The sequence below is a fragment of the Tachypleus tridentatus genome, chromosome 6, assembly GCF_004210375.1.
Source record: "Tachypleus tridentatus isolate NWPU-2018 chromosome 6, ASM421037v1, whole genome shotgun sequence".
Lineage (NCBI taxonomy): Eukaryota > Metazoa > Arthropoda > Merostomata > Xiphosura > Limulidae > Tachypleus > Tachypleus tridentatus.
The window spans coordinates 24,362,048-24,381,499 of record NC_134830.1 but is presented as its reverse complement, the minus strand read 5'-3'; the positions used below and the strand labels follow the sequence as shown (position 1 = coordinate 24,381,499).

The following is a 19,452-nucleotide window of genomic DNA, read 5'->3' as shown; positions in this document are numbered from 1 at the left end:
AGTTACCTCTACACTCCACTGTCCGAAAAATGTTTCTTCACCGCTTTTTAATAATCTCGTTTATAAATAGTTTACTATTCAAATAAAATGGCAGTTTTATTGTCAAGATAAAAATGAAGAGGAAATAATACTGTAGTCTTTGTTGTTAAACAGTTAGCTCATTATGAATAAGATATGAAATAATGCTGTAGTCTTTGTTGTTAAACAGTTAGCTCATTATGTATAAGATATACAAGATTATTGCTATTTATTGACAAGCAATAAATTGAATCTAAATTTAATTAGCTAAGGAATTAGCCACTTCTTTATATTTATAAATAAATGTTCATAATTAATACTATGACACAGCAACAACGAGTAATAAAGAAATTAATGTGAATGAAAAATGTTCTCCCTTTCATTCTATCACATTATTTCCAGGAGTTCATCTAACAAAGTTCAACCCAAAAGAGGAGAGCTATCAGAAGTAATTGTTTCTTCCGTATCTTTCTCACAGATTGACATCTTTAACGATAACAATATAGTTTTCAATCTCACATAATACATTTGATAATGTCTGTAACATGATGAGACCCGGCATGGCCAGGTGGTTAAGGCGTTCGACAGCTAGGTGTCATTGCCTTAACTAATAGACAAATTGCGCAAACTATAATTTAGAATAACGAGCTGGTTTAGGTAATTATATTGCTGCTAATGTTATAAAATGTTACAGAAAAATATGCCTCACATCCTGCTCTAAGCACTTTTAATCCTATTACTTATACAAATTCATTCTGTAAAATAAATAGCGTACTTTATTTATTAACTTGTACTAAACGTAATATGGAATATATGGATAAAAATTCAAATCCATTACAAATACATATAAAGTTGTACAGATCCTAAGTTAAAAACAATTTACACAACTCCATAGAATTAATGCGTTTAAAATTTATACTTATACCTCTGTTAAGATAGCTTTATTAGAAATTATTAATGAAAATACTAATAGAACTCAACAAGAGAACTTCTATATTTTGAAATGAAGAATATTATATCTTTATGGATTAAACCGAAATTTTAATAATTTGAGTCATGATTATTATATATATTATTTTTTCTTTATAGATAACTTTTTCGTAAAAGTAAGAAAATAAGAGATAAAAGACAAGTAATGAAAATGTGTTGATTTTTTGTAGTAATTTAGATGACATTAATTTATATAATAACTTATTTTATTTTCGAAACGATCATGCAAAGTACTTACTTTTAGGCGTTATAAAATATCGGTTAAATGTGAATGATCTATCAGTTTTTGAAAATGAAAAACTGCTGAGCAAAACTTTATGTTTAGTAATTCATTTTAAACACAGTGTATTCAAGTTCTTGCAGATTTCTAATATTATTCATTAATCTATAAAAACAATATTTTTCCAAGTAAAAATTACAGACTACCTTTAGTTATAAGTACGAAATTCCACTTAGTTCACTATTATAAAATTATTAAAGTTGTTTAATTAGTTTAAATGTAGATGAAGTTAATAACTTACACTTGTGAGTTGAAAGTAGTTTATTCTTTGATACATTTCATAAATATATTATTACTGGTAACTTGGAAATTACGAAAGATAAACTATTATGTAAAACACAAAAAGTAATTAATTACAGAATTGCCACAAAATGTAATAAGCAAAGCATTCTAAGATCTATTGAAAACAATATTGAGGAATATACTTTGAAATTTAACTTATCCACCTAGATGGATTTTGAAATGGAAATTTTATCTACTTAAAAAATAATAATTTAAATTATCCTGTACAAAATGTTAAACAATATCATATAGATTTATCGTTTGATCAGTTAAAATACAAGACTTACAAAAAATGTTATAATTGTCATTGCTAAAACTAACTGTAATTATGGATTCATTCGTAAAATGTTTATTTATTATTTTAAGCATGATGAAAGAAATCAACAGTAAATGCACATTAAGCAGCCTGAACATGCAGAAAGTAATAATTTCATTAAAGCTAATAAAAACTTTATCCTAAATCAAATTCTTTTGTAGGTTTACCTTTTCTATATGCTATTCCTAAACTCCATTAATCTCAAATGAAATTTAGATTTATTTCTAGTTCATTACGAACAACTGGCCATTTCATTAAATAAGTGACTTAATATTTTGTTGGATAAAACTAAAAATATAAGTGTTAGTAATAAAAGACACACGTTTAGGATAATAAAAATAATCAACTCATTCTAGAATATTTAAGATACTGTGAACAAGTAAATAATATTCAAACATTTGATTTTACTACACTGTACACCATAGTTCCATTAAAATATTTAATATTTGTTATGAATTCATTAATAGGACAGTTCTGTTTACAAATATGCATTAAATGAATCTGGCTATATTATTCGTTTCATTTTCCTATTTTCTTTTTTTAAAATATCTTCAATTTTCAATTCTACCAGATAAATAGCGTTAACAAATTATTTATCTCAGGAATATTTATACTAATTAAATCCCCTATAAATCTGTAAGTTAAAGCAACGATGTCTGGGTTTTTGTAATTTTCAATAAACCTATCCTCGTAAAAATAAAAACATAAACTTGCAATACAAATAGAATAGTTAGTTTTCATTGGATCATCTAATTCCAAAATGATAAAACAAGTTTCTTTGCAATTGTGTAGTCGTTAAAAATATCTTAGAAATAAGAGAATAGATGTTATGGAATGGCCACGCCAATCACCTGATATCAATCCGTTTGAAAATTTATGAGCCGAGCTAATTAAACCCATTAATGAAAGACCAAAAACCAAACATGGAAGACGAACTTTATTAAATATTCAAGGAATATTTTCAGTCAATCACTCAGAAATATCTGTAAAAAATCATTGAAACCATACCTCGTCGATATGTTGCAATGCTGAAATCCGACTAAATATTAACTTGTGAAACTTGTTTGTCTCATTCTGAGTTTCATTTTTACGTTCGATTATTGGAGAGATAATTGAAATAAGAAGAGCCAAGAAACTACAACAGGTGCACAACACTTATTATGAGAAAATCTAACTAAAATCACTAAAAGTTCAGGTACTTACGAAGGCCGGTGTTAGAATTAGGATTTGAGATCATATTTGAACAGATCTCGTCGAATGCGTTCTAAAAACATATACTTTAACTTATTTTTTTCTTACAAATTAACAATATTTTTAAGCAAAGTATGTGTAATATATATTTTATGATATCGAACTCGTATTAAAATTCGTTATAGATATTAAAATCGAACAGATAATTGTTTGTTTTAATGTTATATATTTCTTGTAATTAACAATAATTAGCCATCCACAACAGAGCTAGAAGTATGAATAGCCACATATAGAACAGCTAATGGGTCACGAGTCCGAGTAAAAGTAAGCACGTGCGTGCCAAAAAACGGCGACCGCTATCGAGTCATTTTACAAGACGTGATGGTGTACGAACATCAGCCCCTCTGAAACGTACTCGTTATAACAGCAACACCTTAGATATTCGAGACTATACACTATCAAAGCATTAAGGGTTAGCGCATCAGAAATGAAACGAATCCTTGGAACCGTTTCCGAAATGTTGCCAGCCGAATCTGACCATATTATTATTTGTTTCATTTTCTTTATTATTTCTCCGTCTCCTTACAACCTGTAAAGATCTATTTAATTTTGTGGCACATGTGTATAATTTTTAAACCTCAGCCATCGTCTAAATATCGGTCCGATAACTTCAAAATTAATATCACTACTTTCATCTTGCTTACACTACTGGCAAGTGTTTATGGCTAGAAGCCATAAGTTTTGTGGCCTAGCTTTAGCTAAAACAAAGTCTGGATTTTAAATTTTCCTCAAATTTTATAGGGATAAACACTACCATTATTTTTGTCTTTGTGCAACATTAGTGAAATTCTGATGAGTAATTATTTTGTAAAGTGATTGGCTTTTTATTTTTCGTATACCACGCACCTTTGTAAAATTTTAAATCGTCAGCGCCAGTGGATGGAATTTAGATTGTTTAAACTCCCAAGATTCATGTATTCGACGTGTTTGTTACGCTCGACCCATAGTCCAAGGGTTGCGGGTTCGAATTCCCGTCACACCAAACATATTCGCCCTTTCAGCCCTGGGGGCATTACAATGTATCGGTCATTCCCACTATTCATTGGTAAAATAGTAGTCCAAGAGTTGGCGGTAGGTGGTGTTGAATAGCTGCTTTTCTTCTAGTCTTACACTGCTTAATTAGGGGTAGCTAGCGCAGATAACTCTCGTGTAGTTTTACGCGAAATTCAAAAACAAACAAACCATACACATAAGCCCATATTTTTGTGCACTGTAGCTTGCTAACCATACCACCAGAAGGCTTGTTTGTTTGTTTTCCAGTATTATTCACTATTCACTATCCGAGAATGTGTAATTATTCTGCACAACTTATTCATACCTGTTTGCTAACATAAAAGCTTTGTAAGTGGTTATTGTCAGAAATGTGTTGACTATTACTCGCTACTGAAGTGCAGGAATAATGTATTGTGTGTGCCTAGAGCTATCATCACAACGTTGAGGAAATTTTGTTGTTAAATACATTTATAACAATTATATGTGTACGGTCCACTATACAGGTATTAAAAACGTATTTTCAGCTTTATACGTTGCTGATCATCACTGTATGACAAGCACACGGCAAAGTACGTGGAATAATATAGCAGCAAATACGTTATTGATGGTGCTGTGTTCCTTCATTGTTCTGAGGGGGTTTAGAGTAATCCTGGTCCAGTGTGTCCTAACTGTGAGAGCAATATGTATATTAAAAACATCAGTATTCATGTAAATATGTTATTCGAGAAAAGTAGTAAACAAATACGTAGTAACATAAATATACCTGCCAATTTTACAAAACCGTTTTACCTTTAATATGTCTTTTGAATGTCTAGTTAGCACAGAGAAAGATAGTGGTTTTAATATTTAAAGCCCAACTGACACAAAATGTTTATCCCCAGGCTGTAATACGTCAACTGGACATGCGGTTGTTAATATAGATGATTCCTTGTCGTAATGACGCAACCAAACAATCACCAACACATGAGCATACTTCAGGCTAACTTTTTCAAACATGTTTCAAGTGCACGAATCACAGTGTAGTGGTAAACAGTAGTAGAAAGTAAAAGCATACAGGAAACTCCGACAAAAACAAAACAAACTTGCTTAGATGATTTCAGTATTATTACTTTCAGCTTCCTATAAAAGTATTAGACATAAATATTATTAAGGTAATTTAAGCCCAAAACTAAATCGTGTATGAGCAAGATGTTGTATTCCATCCCTGGTAAAGCGTCAGGTACTAGATAAATATTATACTAATCTATTACGCATGACAGGATGTACTAGAGATACGTACAGGGTGGCCCGTAAGTCCCTACCCATCCATATATCTTATGTATCCAGTGTATCTGTGTGCTGTCCCTCATTCTCGCTGCATAATATTATGCGACGCCATGTTCTGTGAGACATTTTCCTAAACATGGTCTTACCTTGCCCATATTTCGAAACAAACAAACAAATTTATAATACATGCGTAATTGAATATAACATACTAACATATGGATGGGTAGGGACTTACGGGCCACCCTGTATAATGCTAATCCTGAAGGTGTACGTGCTGAAATGAAGCTAGCGTGCCATTAAGGTCCAACTATAAGGATTAACAAGTGATATGTTATGAAAAAACGATGCAGCCAGAAAAATATTACAAGCCTATTACAGATACCATGTGATTAGTAGAGACAAGAAAAGAGAGATGTAGAAAAATATTACAAGCCTATTACAGATACCATGTGATTAGTAGAGACAAGAAAAGAGAGATGTACAAGCCTATTACAGATACCATGTGATTAGTAGAGACAAGAAAAGAGAGATGTAGAAAAATATTACAAGCCTATTACAGATACCATGTGATCAGTAGAGACAAAAAAAGAGAGATGTAGAAAAATATTACAAGCCTATTACAGATACCATGTGATTAGTAGAGACAAAAAAAGAGAGATGTAGAAAAATATTACAAGCTTATTACAGATACCATGTGATTAGTAGAGACAAGAAAAGAGAGATGTAGAAAAATCGTATAAAAAATTAGTAGAGAAACATTGAATCATGAGTTTATTTGTAAATTAAAATTGTAAGAAATGTAGTAGGATATACAATACCTTCAGTCATAATAGAATATTTATCAAAGCTAGAAAGATGGATGACAAAATGTTTGCAGGTAAGCATCTTGCAACACAACATTTGGTAACATCTTCATTGTAATATCGAGACTAACCATCATGAATTTATTGCATATTTTGAACATTTAAGAAATGTAATGTTGGTATCATTGTGAAAACCCTTTGAAGGAGTTTCAAACATAAAATTGTATGAGAAGAAAACTTACACACTTCTAACATTTATTTTTCCAGACACTTTATTTCAGTTCTGATTTTAGTAAAGATGGAAATGCTCTTTAGATTAAGTTTCTATTATCCAACAAAAGTGCTTGTGGGAGTGAAACTAATACTTGAATGAGTTATGAATGGTGAAAAATTTTTATGGGTGAAATAACCATATCCACCAATAATAGTAAGTGAACTGAACTAGAACCCAAGCAATATGTTCGGCAAATGGGTGAGTGTACATAGTTGGATACATATGATCAACATCTAGAAGAGCACACAAACCATATTACCTTGATTCAAATGTTTGTGGCTGTAAACTGCTATTTTTACATCACTTTGCACCTTATTAATCTAACATCAGGAAAATAATCAAAATATTATACAGGGTCAGAAGAGCTGATTACAAATGTTATGGCATCGACTGTGCAAAATTAGATTATGTTGCACGATTTGTAAATTTGGATATAAGTAAAATTCTTCAAACCTGCAAAACAACTTTTAGATTGTATCACAACAAGTGTTTAGAGCATACTGATATTCTTGCGTGTCATGTAACAAACTCTTTTACAAATGTGAATGTATACAACTGTGCTACTGCACTCAACTGACTACTGTTGATACTTGGGTAATGGCTGCTGAAGTACATAGAACAATATCCTGCTCCTGATGATGGGTTGTCTACAGGATACACCTGTGGGTACTATGAAGAGTAATTCCATGCAGGAAAATTTCCACTGCATTGCATATAAAAAGGTTTATAATTTTACTCAATTACCCAACTGAATCAATATAAAAAGTAGTAATTCAGCTGGCAAAAACCTTCCAGGTTGTAACTGAAAAATGATTACCTTCTAGCCACATGGTCCACTCTTTGCAACAGACCTTATAAAGCTACCCGTGCCTAAAGAACCTATTCCAGAACTATTTGTACTGTTACACAGCATACCTAGTTGCAACTGAATTTGTTACTGTGGAAATCATCATAGATACAATAAAGATGAAATTGTCATAGACCAGGAGAATCATGCTAAAGGAATTGTAAAGAACTTCCTGACAGGAAACCAATAGTCAGAAATCTATAGTCAGAATAATTTAACAACAAGACAAAGTAGAAGTGTATCAAAACCACAGGTACTGCATGTTCATAGGAAGAACAAAAGGGCAAGTGATATTTACTAAATTGTACGTATTAATGAACACTTCCTAGATTCATGCTACAAGCAGTTAGATGTCTTATGTTTTTCAGATCTTTTATCGTGTGGTGAAAGTGGATAACATCAATGAAGGAAAGAGCAGCTTGATGATTCAGACAATGTTAAAACACAGTCATGCATTACTTAGTTTAAATTAAATCAGCAATTCCTTTTCTTCCATCTCATTATGCTACCATATGTCAGCAGTGGATATAATAGTGGAATTATAAACAAATAGTTATTTGCCTGTATGGAAATTTGACCATTAGATGGTTCTTAAAAATGTTAAAAAAATCAAGAGGTGGAAGGGACCTTTTTATAGGTACTGCCATTGGTTGTAGGTTCAGTGTGTACTCCTCTTTCATCAGAGGTGGCTCAAAACCACATTGTTTGTGTGAGTGCTGTAAAATTGTGGAGAAATATGACAAATGTACAACAGGAAAAAAAGACTAAGGCTTTCTTTACATGCTATTCGTATTTCATGTTGGTCATGTTACTACTGATGATCTAGGGATGCTGGAAGAGTGTGGTTTGTGTTTCAATGACGACAGCATGTGTAGAAGAATAAAATAAGTGGTAAAACATCTTCCATCTGACATAAAGTGTCTCAAATGGATCTTTTAAACGGTGGATCAAGAACTATGAAAGTGTTGATCGCATAACTATAGATTGCAGTATTATTTTTAATGTGCTTGGTGAACCAGTTGATCAACACTATTAACAGAATGCTGTACATTTTATTCAAACACTTGTGGTTGCTTGGTCGATTGTTTGGCTTTTATTGGCGCAGAGCAACTAGGCTATGTGCGCCAAACAACTAGCAAAATAATACGTAAAAGTAAAATCGTTATAAATGTAAAAATGAATTAAGGTAAAAAAAGAAAGTTAAAGAGCAGCTAAAAACTTAAATAAAATTAAAAAGGCCATTAGCTCTTAAAAATTAAAAAAAGGCAAGTAGCGATGGTGGCAATGCCTAACGTAAGGGGTAACCCGCGGAAAAATGGTTCCGTCGTACAGAGTCCTAACGACAGTAAAATCGTGGTTATTATGACTTGAGTGTCACAAAGGCCACACATTTGTGGATCACTCCCAGATAAAATAAAACAATGGGTTAAAACTGTGACAAATGAGCAGTTTAACCAGGACAACTTCCTCCTCCCAATCCTTGCGGAAACAAGACAGCCAAAAAGTAACGGAATGTTTGATCTGGAGAAGCTTATCTACATTGCTCACGCAGAGTCGACCCTTGAATACAGTACCGTAGTCCATATATAGGACATACATGGCAGCACACACCTGTGTACCATTATTCTGTCCTGTCTTTTATGATAAACCATTGTGTTAACTACAGAAATCGTGTGCACTAAATGTGACAAAATTATTGCTATAGAGTATAGACAAAGAAGAAAGAGTGATTAATATTTTCTGATACTCAAGATATCATAAGAATGGATGATTTGCTTAAGATTGCTCAAGAGTGGACAGTGCAAGGTAGTAAGTTGTGTTACAGTTGTAAAGCACCACCCAAGATGTGTATCCAGTGCAGTAGTAGTCAACAATTAATTGTATTTTAATTTGATGATTAGAAAAAAACAACAGAAGATAAGGTGAAAGACTGGTATCGACTTCGTACACAGTAGTTGTCAAATAAAGGTTAGTGATCGTCTGTTTAAATCAAAATTAAATGTACATTGCAGGAAAAACAAGAAGTTCGATGTTGCTTATCCAACTGCCATTTCAATGAATAGAAAATGATTTCACATTCACTGTAATACCAAACTTTAACAATTGCATCTTGGTACCAAAAGGCAAACGATTTGTGCTTGGTATTTTATGAGAACACTTATAGCATTGTTATGGACTCTTTATCAGTATCTTCATAATGTGTTAAATTGAGTAATGTAACATTTCCAATAACTAATGATGCTTTAAAAGAAGGCTACTTCACGGATTTACAACGCTAAGATCAAGGGTTCGATTTCCCTCGGCGAGTTCAGCAGATAGCTCGATGTGGCTTTGCTATAAGAAAACACATACACACAAATAAGGCTAGTAGCAACTTTAAAATGGGCAATTTATAGGATCAATTAATTGTGAAAAAAACACAAACAAAAATTAGATGAACTATTTATTAAATATTTCTACCTGTAAATAAACTACAAACTGAGGTAGTATCTGATGTTATTATTCTAAAGCAAAAGACTCCTTGGATATGAAACATAAGGGGAAATGTATAGTACCATAATCCACTATAGTTACTTACAAAGACTATGAAACTGTTGTTAATATACTCATTGTGCCGATAACTGAATGGTCTAATTATAGCGTTTTCAAACGAGACTGAAAACTCGAGAGCTTTCGAATAGTTGACTATTTTTCTTCTAAAAGCCTTATTATAACAGGTTTTTTTCTGTTGATGAGGAATGTTAGAGACAAGTTTGTATTGTACTAGGCCTGAAGTTTGTGTGTCAACTTGTCTCCGGTGGTTCTGACGTTATTCACCACATGCTCTATTTATAGAATGCGTTAGAGATTATGGAATTGCCTTTTTAGAGCTATGTTTTGTATACTAACTGGCTCTACAGAGCAGTATTTTAAAGTTAAAAGTGCAATGATTACTCGCATGCTAAGCATATCTGAGTTAGCAAGAGGTACGTATAGGGGCTGATAGCTAACAAACTACTTAAATTGACGCAGTGATAGCTATGACAGTAGTGAGCAATATATTACACACAGTCTGTTGACTGTTGATGGGACATGCGGAATCGATTTTGAGATTTTTGTTTTCACTCAACTTTTGAATACAGTGGTGAACTCTCACATGCGTGAATATTGGATTTCATGTTTCCATCAATGAATAGACAGAACTATACGAGAAAATATACAATACAAGTAAGTGTACATATATTATACGTTTGTTCACCAGAGTATATGCACGATTAAAGTATAGTATACCATCCACGCAAACATTTTTAGTGCGTGCTTGGTGAACTAATTTTACTGGAGTAGAAATGATTTGTTTTCATAATTATTATTTGCTACAGATTATCTGCAATGTTTCTTGTGCTTTACTACAATGCAGTGGACCATTTTGTTTGTAATTTATCAACTAGCAAAGGGTTGAAAAGTATTATGTGCCTGTTGGTACTGCCATTACTTAAGAAATGTCTAAGTAGATGATTAATGGTGAGTTCTGTTTGACGTATAGTATGAAATAATGTAGTTTTTTGTATGATTGTTTATGTTCATATTGACAAAAAAGTCGCCAAGTGATAAGTAACTCATACTTATGATATCGTTAACAAAACTGATAAAATTTGAAATCAATTATAGATTTTACGTTTTTAGCAAGGAATTCTAAAGTATGTATCCAATAATGTTGATTGTCTTGGCTACATTCTGATGTCAGTTCCTTCAGTCGTTTTTATATACCACATAACTTTTATCTTGAACGCGCTTTTTTGTATAGCCAAGCTGTCTTAAGTTTAAATGATAATAAATAGCCACCTACAAAGCAGCTAGAAGTTCAGATCATACTATAATGGAACACTTGCTTATATGATACTGAAAAAACGTTTTTAATACACGCTGTGCAGTCACCAGCTTCGCAAAATGTGTGTCCTGTATGCAATTAGATTTGCGAAAGGGATCACGATTTTCTCGTTTCACCTCAGTTTCCTGTCACGAGGAACTTTATTTTTCTCCATTCTAAGGGTGCAGATATGATGTCAAGAATGCGTCACACGCGGATCTTATGCACTGGCGACACGGTTAATTAGCTAGTAACAATAAACAGAATTATACAGAGAAACTTAAAGTAAATTATTTATATGCAATACCTTATTTTAATTCAAGATGTTTGTAATGCGTAATATTCTGTGATTGATGGTGTGTGTAATACATTATTTGCTTGATTTAAGGTATGTGTAACTTGTTGCCTTTCGTAATGACGTTGTATGTAATATTTAGTCTTTTTGTATTGATGATGTATATAAAATTATAGCGTTTGATTTACAGTGTGCATAATGTTTGACCTTTCGTGATTGGTAACATGTTATATCTCCGTTTAGTTGGAAATTGTACAGTAACGATATCAGAGTGTTGAATTATTTCAATCCATAAGTGTAAAATAATAATTGTTCTGAATATTTTAAAATTCCTCTAAGCATTTTTTTCCTTTTTGCTAAATCTTGGTAAACATTTCTTCTGGCGAGTAACAAATAACAGTTCCAGGAAAACGACCAAGAAAAGGATTTATACGTATGTGTGTGAAAGTATTTTGTTTAAAAGGGTTTTTGAATGAAATTTATCTTAAGTTAGCGAAATATTTTTTGTTCTACCTGTATAAAACTGTCGATGTAGTTACACAACTAACGAGGACAATCAAGCAGAGCATGATGACCTATTTCGTCGAAGGAAACGAAAAAGTAATGAAACAATAGCGTTACTACTATGTAGGTCAAGTGTTGTAAAGAATAGTAGGTGTAATATTGTAAAGAAAAATTCTATGTTCTCAGGAACTAGGTGGGAGTAGTGTACATTAACCTCTGGCAACTAATGTATTTTCCGTTTTGTTGTTGTTGTTTTACCTGTGAGCTTCCTGTGATTCAGTTTGTTTTTTTTCTTATTAAGCAGTGAATATCTTTAACTTAAAAGAACGAAATGTAAAATGAATATCATTGTTATTAAGAGCTTATAGATATTCTTAGATCAGTACAGTTTAAAATAGCAATGATGGTGGGCAAGAAAATTTGCTGTTAGTATTAATAACATATTTACTTTCACTGGTTTAGTGTGATTTAAAAATATCCAACCAGGAAACAGAATGTATTCATTGTGCTTAACAGTTGTGATCTTTACTATTATATTTCTAACAGACTGTTCTGACTCAGTGTCTGATAATACACATTCCAGACAACGAAACATTCCTCAAATTAACAAATAGGTTAAGGACAATAACAAATGTTGCTGGTTAGAAGGTTTACTGGTGTTTGTTAAATTGATTTTCATTCTAATGTGGCATCATTCGGGACACAGTTCCAAATCAATTGGTTTTCGTTTCTAACGTGTCATCAATCAGGAAACAGTTCTAATTTAATTGGTTTTCATTCTAATGATGATTCAGGACACAGTTCCAATTCAATTGGTTTTCATTCTAAAGTGGCATCATTCAGGACACAGTTCCAATTCAATTGGTTTTCGTTCTAAAGTGGCATCATTCAGGACACAGTTCCAATTTAATTGGTTTTCATTCTAATGATGATTCAGGACACAGTTCCAATTCAATTGGTTTTCATTCTAAAGTGGCATCATTCAGGACACAGTTCCAATTCAATTGGTTTTCATTCTAAAGTGGCATCATTCAGGACACAGTTCCAGATCAACTGGTTTTCATTCTAATATGACATCAATCAAGTCACAGTTCCAATTCAGTTAGTTTTATTTCTAATGTGGCATCAATCAAGTTACAGTTCCAATTCAGTTGGTTTTATTTCTAATGTGGCATCATTCAAGATACAGTTCCAATTCAGTTGCTTTTATTTCTAATGTGGCATCATTCAAGATACAATTTCAATTCAATTGGTTTTCATTCTAATGTGGCGTCATTCAGGATACGGTTCCAATTCAACTGGTTTTCATTCTAATGTGGCATTTTTCAGGAGACAATTCCAATTCGCTTAACGTAAACTTTAATATCGTTCAGGCACAGCATTTATGACCTTATTGATTGGTTTTCTTAAGATTTATATCAAAACTTTTATAAAATATTTTTTTAAATAAAAGGAACATTTTTATAGAGCACTAACTTGTAACAGACACAGATGTTTTGTTATTGTTAAGGGTCTTCCCACAAAACTACATAAAAGCTATTTCCTTATAAAACTATAAAGAAAATGTAGCTAGTCCATAATATTCATCACCAACGTGTGAGTTCCTTTTGTCTAGTCGTATATTTGAATTTAATCGTCGCTGTTATAAAGCACTCTCAATCCTAAAGTGCGGAGTGCGTTTCTGTGACAACGGACACGAGTCATGAACCATTGAATTCACGACCAAAATACAATAATTCATAGGCCACACCCAGTCCACTATATACAGAATCATATGCATAAATGTGTATAGGTACATTAATAATAATTTTGCTACTTTTCTCTATATGTTACTTTAGGCTAACGAACAAATTGTTTGCAAAAACAATGCACTGTGACTTTGCCAAAGAATACGAAATAAACTTCGGTATCTGTATATAAGGTAGGCTGTTTTTACTTTTAATGGAACTAGTACTGCTTTGCTTATTTATTATTATAATTTGTGCTTTTTTTGTTTAATTGTATTGTTAGAAGATAATGTGATCTTACGTAGCACTACAAACAATAAACCATTACTTCTAAATCTGTATGAAAATCACAGGTCTATACTTATTTGTGTTTACAAAAATATACTACGAACGTGAATGTGTGTTTGTTTATTTTAAATTTCACGCAAAGCTACATGAAGGCTATTTACGGACCATAATTTAACAGTGTAAGACTAGAGAGAAGGCAACTAGTTATAACCACCCGTCACCAACTTTTGAGCTACTCTTTTCCCAGTGAATAGTAGGATTGATCGTAACAGTGTAACGCCCCCACAGCTAAAAGGGCGAGCATGTGTGGTGTGACAAGGATTCGAACCCACGACCCTCAGATTACAAATGCGTGTTCATCTCAAGGAAGAGAAAGTAATACAGGACCTAAATATTTAAAAATTGAAACTAGCACTTGAAAGTCAGGAACTTTTCACATTACATACGAAAAAGCCACCTTTACAGATTCATTAATAACCATATTTATCAGTGATAGTGCTTAAAAATATCTAAGATATTGTAAAAAAAGATAACTACAACTTACAACTTTATCACATCCTTGCTCATGATACGGCTTTAGCAGAGTACAAAATAATGCTATGATGAAGTATATCCAATTTTCAAGATGTAGCTTTTAACTTTCAGTTTAAAAATTTTGGTGTTAGCATTTGTGTGCAATGCAAAGGTTTTTCCAAAGAAGCGTTTTCTATTAACACCTAATTTATATTCATACTGTTATGAAGTTAAGTGTAGGGAACATCAGAGTTGAGAGATGCAAGAAATCAGCCGGCTTTAGCCAGTGTTTTTTTTTTTTTAAGATATTAGGGGATTGCATTACTTGTAAATAATTTGAAAACGATTATAGAGCAAGCAGCCGTCTATATAAGTATATATGTAGAAAACTATATATATATATAATTTATATCTATATAAATATTGTGAACTTTAATATAGTATACTTATGGATAGTGAAATTATCTATGTTCATAAAATATTGTGAATGGTAAAACAGTCTAACAACAATGTGACGATACGCTGGAAATTTAGATAACATCAAAACTATAAACAAAAATCAACTAAGATTAAACATAACCAACACTGTTGAATAGAGGAAGAGATATGTGATACAAAGTTAGGTCTAAAGAATATTGATTAGGGTTAACAAGGTGAGAAAGTACCTGAGCTTTAGCCACTCTCTAAGGGTGTTGAAATCTATTGCAGTGATCGGCCACAATTTTTCCAGAATAGAGAGGACAAAAGTTTATTATATGATTATTAAACGTTTTTATCCAACATATGGGAAATAGGTGCAAGGTGACATAGAATGGAAACGGTTTGCCGTGGGTTTCAGAAAGAAATATAAAACACAGGAGCTTAATAAAGGAAAGAAAGATAAGATCAGAAGATGAGAGAGACAGAACGAATTAACCGAGAGAAGGGAAGGAAGACAGTAACGTGCTACCATTAGCAAACAAAAGCTATTTCTAATTATATGTGTTATTGATTATAATAACAAACAGCTGTATTATCAAGACGGCTGGTATGTGTATTAGAACTTTAATTAAAATAAAGTACAGAACAACATTTCGACCTTCTTCGGTCATGAAATGTTCTTGACTGTGTATTGCACAAGTCTCGCCTGTTCTCGAAATTCGTAGATTTTTTTGAGCATAAGAATCAACAATGTACTGGTGCGTATGTAATACTAGTGATTGACAGTATTGTTGCTAAGTGAACTTTGGTGAGCGCTGTAAAGTCTCGTTTGATTGGTTTAAAAACAGAGACAGAAGAAGATTATTGTTCAGCTACAGTCGGTGTGCTGAAGGACTCAAAAGCTATAATTGTGATTAACGCCTATTCATCGGAAAACTACAGATTTTGACCAGGAAAGGTTATGTATTTGGAATATTACAAACCGTTCAGCTTCAGTGAATTACTTTGGACGTTAGAATTTATACGAGGACATTTAATATATTCTCCGGAAAAAGTCAGCTTGCAAGGGTGTGAGGTCACTCAAGCTAGCTAGCTCAAGCGAGGTGTAACTGTATAAACTCAGAATTAATTTGCTCGTCGTGGACCTGGATCATTCATAAAATATTCAGTTCTGGACCGGATATAAGTCTCACTTTTGTCTGTAAGCTTGTAAAACTCGTGTATATAAACCGTCATTTGTAATAATTATGAGTGATAACCGTTATTTTAAATTGTATTGTTTTTATGTTTGTATATTAAACTATGTTTGTGTTGAAAATGGAAATTGTGTTGATCAATCTTGTTGGCAAATAACAGAATTTTGATTCATGTCAACATTTAATTAACTACTGAATTCAAATTCGATTTCTATTACTTGAAATAATAACACGTAACTTAAGTAACATAAGAAGTTAGAGACTCGTCCAAAATAAATTTTAATACGTAACAACAGCACGATCGTAACTCTATAGCAAATATTAGTTTCAAAATTAAATACACTAGGACTTTGTGTGAACAGCTCATACCTTATTCATTTTGTTAGAGAATATTCCAGTGACATACAGAAGGTATTTCAAATCTTCCATTTGGACCTTGTTTCTCACTCCTACGCTTACTTCGTGAATTTTTGGAAAAATACGCAATGTCATATCTACTCACAAACTGAGATCTCTGGTTTAAATCTCCATAAGTAAAGTAAAGAGTACAACCTAACCAGAAGATTGAAATAACAGCTGAGGAGAATTATTCTTTGGATGTCTAAATACTGAACTAAATCAATTTGTTATAAATAAGATTAAAGCACGTCGAACTGAGAGAATAAAAGGGGTGCATAAGTCAAGGGGGTATATTTATAATATGACGAGCGAGAGTTATTTAAGTAATGGCACAAAGTTTCGGTCTTATTGTACATCGGTCGGTGCTTATCTAAGATTGTGCAGTAGTTCTAGCGAGTCATACATATTATAATATACAGATATTTCTGATATGCAGAAAATAAGCGACAATGCTATAAACTGTAGAACTTATAAATAAATATTTATTTGCTCAATCAGTCATATTGTTATAATATTTTAAGTAAGACCCTTGTTAGAACATAGATATATCAGAAACTGGTATTTATAATATCTTATATGTATAACTAAATTAATCAAATCTACATTAAATACTGGGAACATTCTTTCAGAAAGTTATATCAGCCATTATCGCAGAGATATAAGTCGGATATAACTACTTAAAAGAAGAAACTATACATATAACACACACGCTACGCAATTGCATTTTAAGACACTCAGTATGCGCAATCTTAAATTTTGGAAGAGGTGTTGCTTTCCGGATGATTTATATTTAATTCAGTTTACACATATTAGGTTATTATGACCCGCAACACAAAACATAGAATAAATGTTTTACCTGTTACACAGTAGTGGTTTGAAGCGTCCAGACAAACTCTCTAGCAGCTAGATTCTAACGTGGCTTACCTGTGTGCATCATTGAGGCAGATGCAGTTGTCCTTGGTTGTGGCCGTGACGTTTGCTACAGATTTGGCCTTGGGCCCATCTAACCTGAATATACGAAGCCTCAGCTGACGAGTTGATGCTGTAGAAGGTGAAAGTCAATGATTTTTTTTTTTTTCTGTGAGCTTCCAAGGATATCCAGGTGAACGTAGGGGCTAGGGTGACTTTTTTATCATTAAAAAACAAAATAGAAGACAAACGTTGTCATTAATTTAGAATTTCGATTATGATAAAATAAAAAATTCTTCTAGACACCTCCAAAACCCTTTTTGATGAAACCAACATGAACATGTACTAACCAACTATTACGAAATACACATTAGGTGTATTTGTAAACAACGAAGCTACGATAAAAATAACAAGATTAACTCTGAAAACTAAACGATAATAGTAACAGGATAATAATAAGTAATTTGGTAAAGCATCAATATCATAATATATATATATATATACAAACCTGTTTCAAACTTGTCCACATCCACTGTACGATAAATACATGAGAAAAGGTATCAGAGTTGTTTACGTTTTTGCAATAGATGATACAGCAAACTATGGTGTCAGGACTGCCAAATATTTATACCGTAAATGTTTCATCAAAAGTGTTTTGCTGGTTTAACCTCCACAGACTTTTGTATACCAAAAACTTCTCAGTTGTTCAACAGTTGTTGAGCAGACTAGTATATCGTACGAACCAGAGAATATAACACAAACTTAAAAGTCATACTTTACTCATAAGATACGTTTACATATATGCTTAGTGTTTATGGAGTTGAATGCATCACAAAGTAGTATGCTTTGCTATGTTTGTACATGGAATATTGAATAAAACATGTTATCCATGGAAAACTAAATTTTGCTTTAGTACAAACAGTGGATGGTATCTCATAAACACAACAAAATAAACCAATCTGGTATGGCTCTCATTGCATAAACTTATTCGTGTACTTTATATTCAATTTAGCACAGTGCTAGTCCAACCATAGAATACATCACAAAACTATGAATCATGCTTATACGATATTTGGACTATAAAATATATCATAAAGTAACATTAAACTGTTGTCTCAAAATGACAACACAGTGTACGGAAACAAAACTGAAGATCGGATACATCTCAAAGTAGTCATGTTTGTAAATACGACACAAAATATTCATAGCTAACTGAAGATTGGATACATCTCAAAGTAAGTAGTCATGTTTGTATATACGACACAAAATATTCATAGCTAACTGAAGATCGGATGCATCTCGAAGTAAGTAGTCATGTTTGTAAATACGACACAAAATATTCATAGCTAACTGAAGATCGGATACATCTCAAAGTAAGTAGTCATGTTTGTAAATACGACACAAAATATTCATAGCTAACTGAAGATTGGATACATTTCAAAGTAAGTAGTCATGTTTGTATATACGACACAAAATATTCATAGCTAACTGAAGATCGGATACATCTCGAAGTAAGTAGTCATGTTTGTAAATACGACACAAAATATTCATAGCTAACTGAAGATCGGATACATCTCAAAGTAAGTAGTCATGTTTGTAAATACGACACAAAATATTCATAGCTAACTGAAGATTGGATACATTTCAAAGTAAGTAGTCATGTTTGTATATACGACACAAAATATTCATAGCTAACTGAAGATCGGATACATCTCAAAGTAAGTAGTCATGTTTGTAAATACGACACACAATATTAGGCCAGGCATGGCCAGGTGGATTAAGGGGTTCTACTCGTAACCTGAGATTCGCGGGTTCGAATCCCTATCGCATGAAACATGCTCGTAGGGGCATTATAATGTGACGGTCAATCGCACTATTCGTAGGTAAAGAGTAATCCAACAGTTGGCGGTGGGTGGTGATGACTAACCGCCTTCCCTCTAGTCTTACACTGCTAAATTAGGGACGGCTAACGCAGATAGCCCTCGAGTAGCTTTGTTCGAAGTTCCAAAACAAACAAACAAAACACAACATGTG

General features: G+C 32.5%; 1 protein-coding gene across 3 annotated transcripts in view; it reads right to left on the bottom strand.

The window, feature by feature from the left end:
- Positions 1–17,499, bottom strand: part of LOC143252107 (Ig-like and fibronectin type-III domain-containing protein 2) — a 163,909-nt gene extending 146,410 nt beyond the window's left edge. The window contains exon 1 of one of the 3 annotated variants that reach the window (XM_076503754.1): positions 17,434–17,499. The gene's annotated coding sequence lies outside the window, so the exon portion shown is untranslated. Of the gene's footprint in view, positions 1–17,365 lie in introns of all 3 variants that reach the window. The other 2 variants (XM_076503752.1, XM_076503753.1) reach the window with 2 other exon arrangements.
- Positions 17,500–19,452: the final 1,953 nt, after the last annotated feature.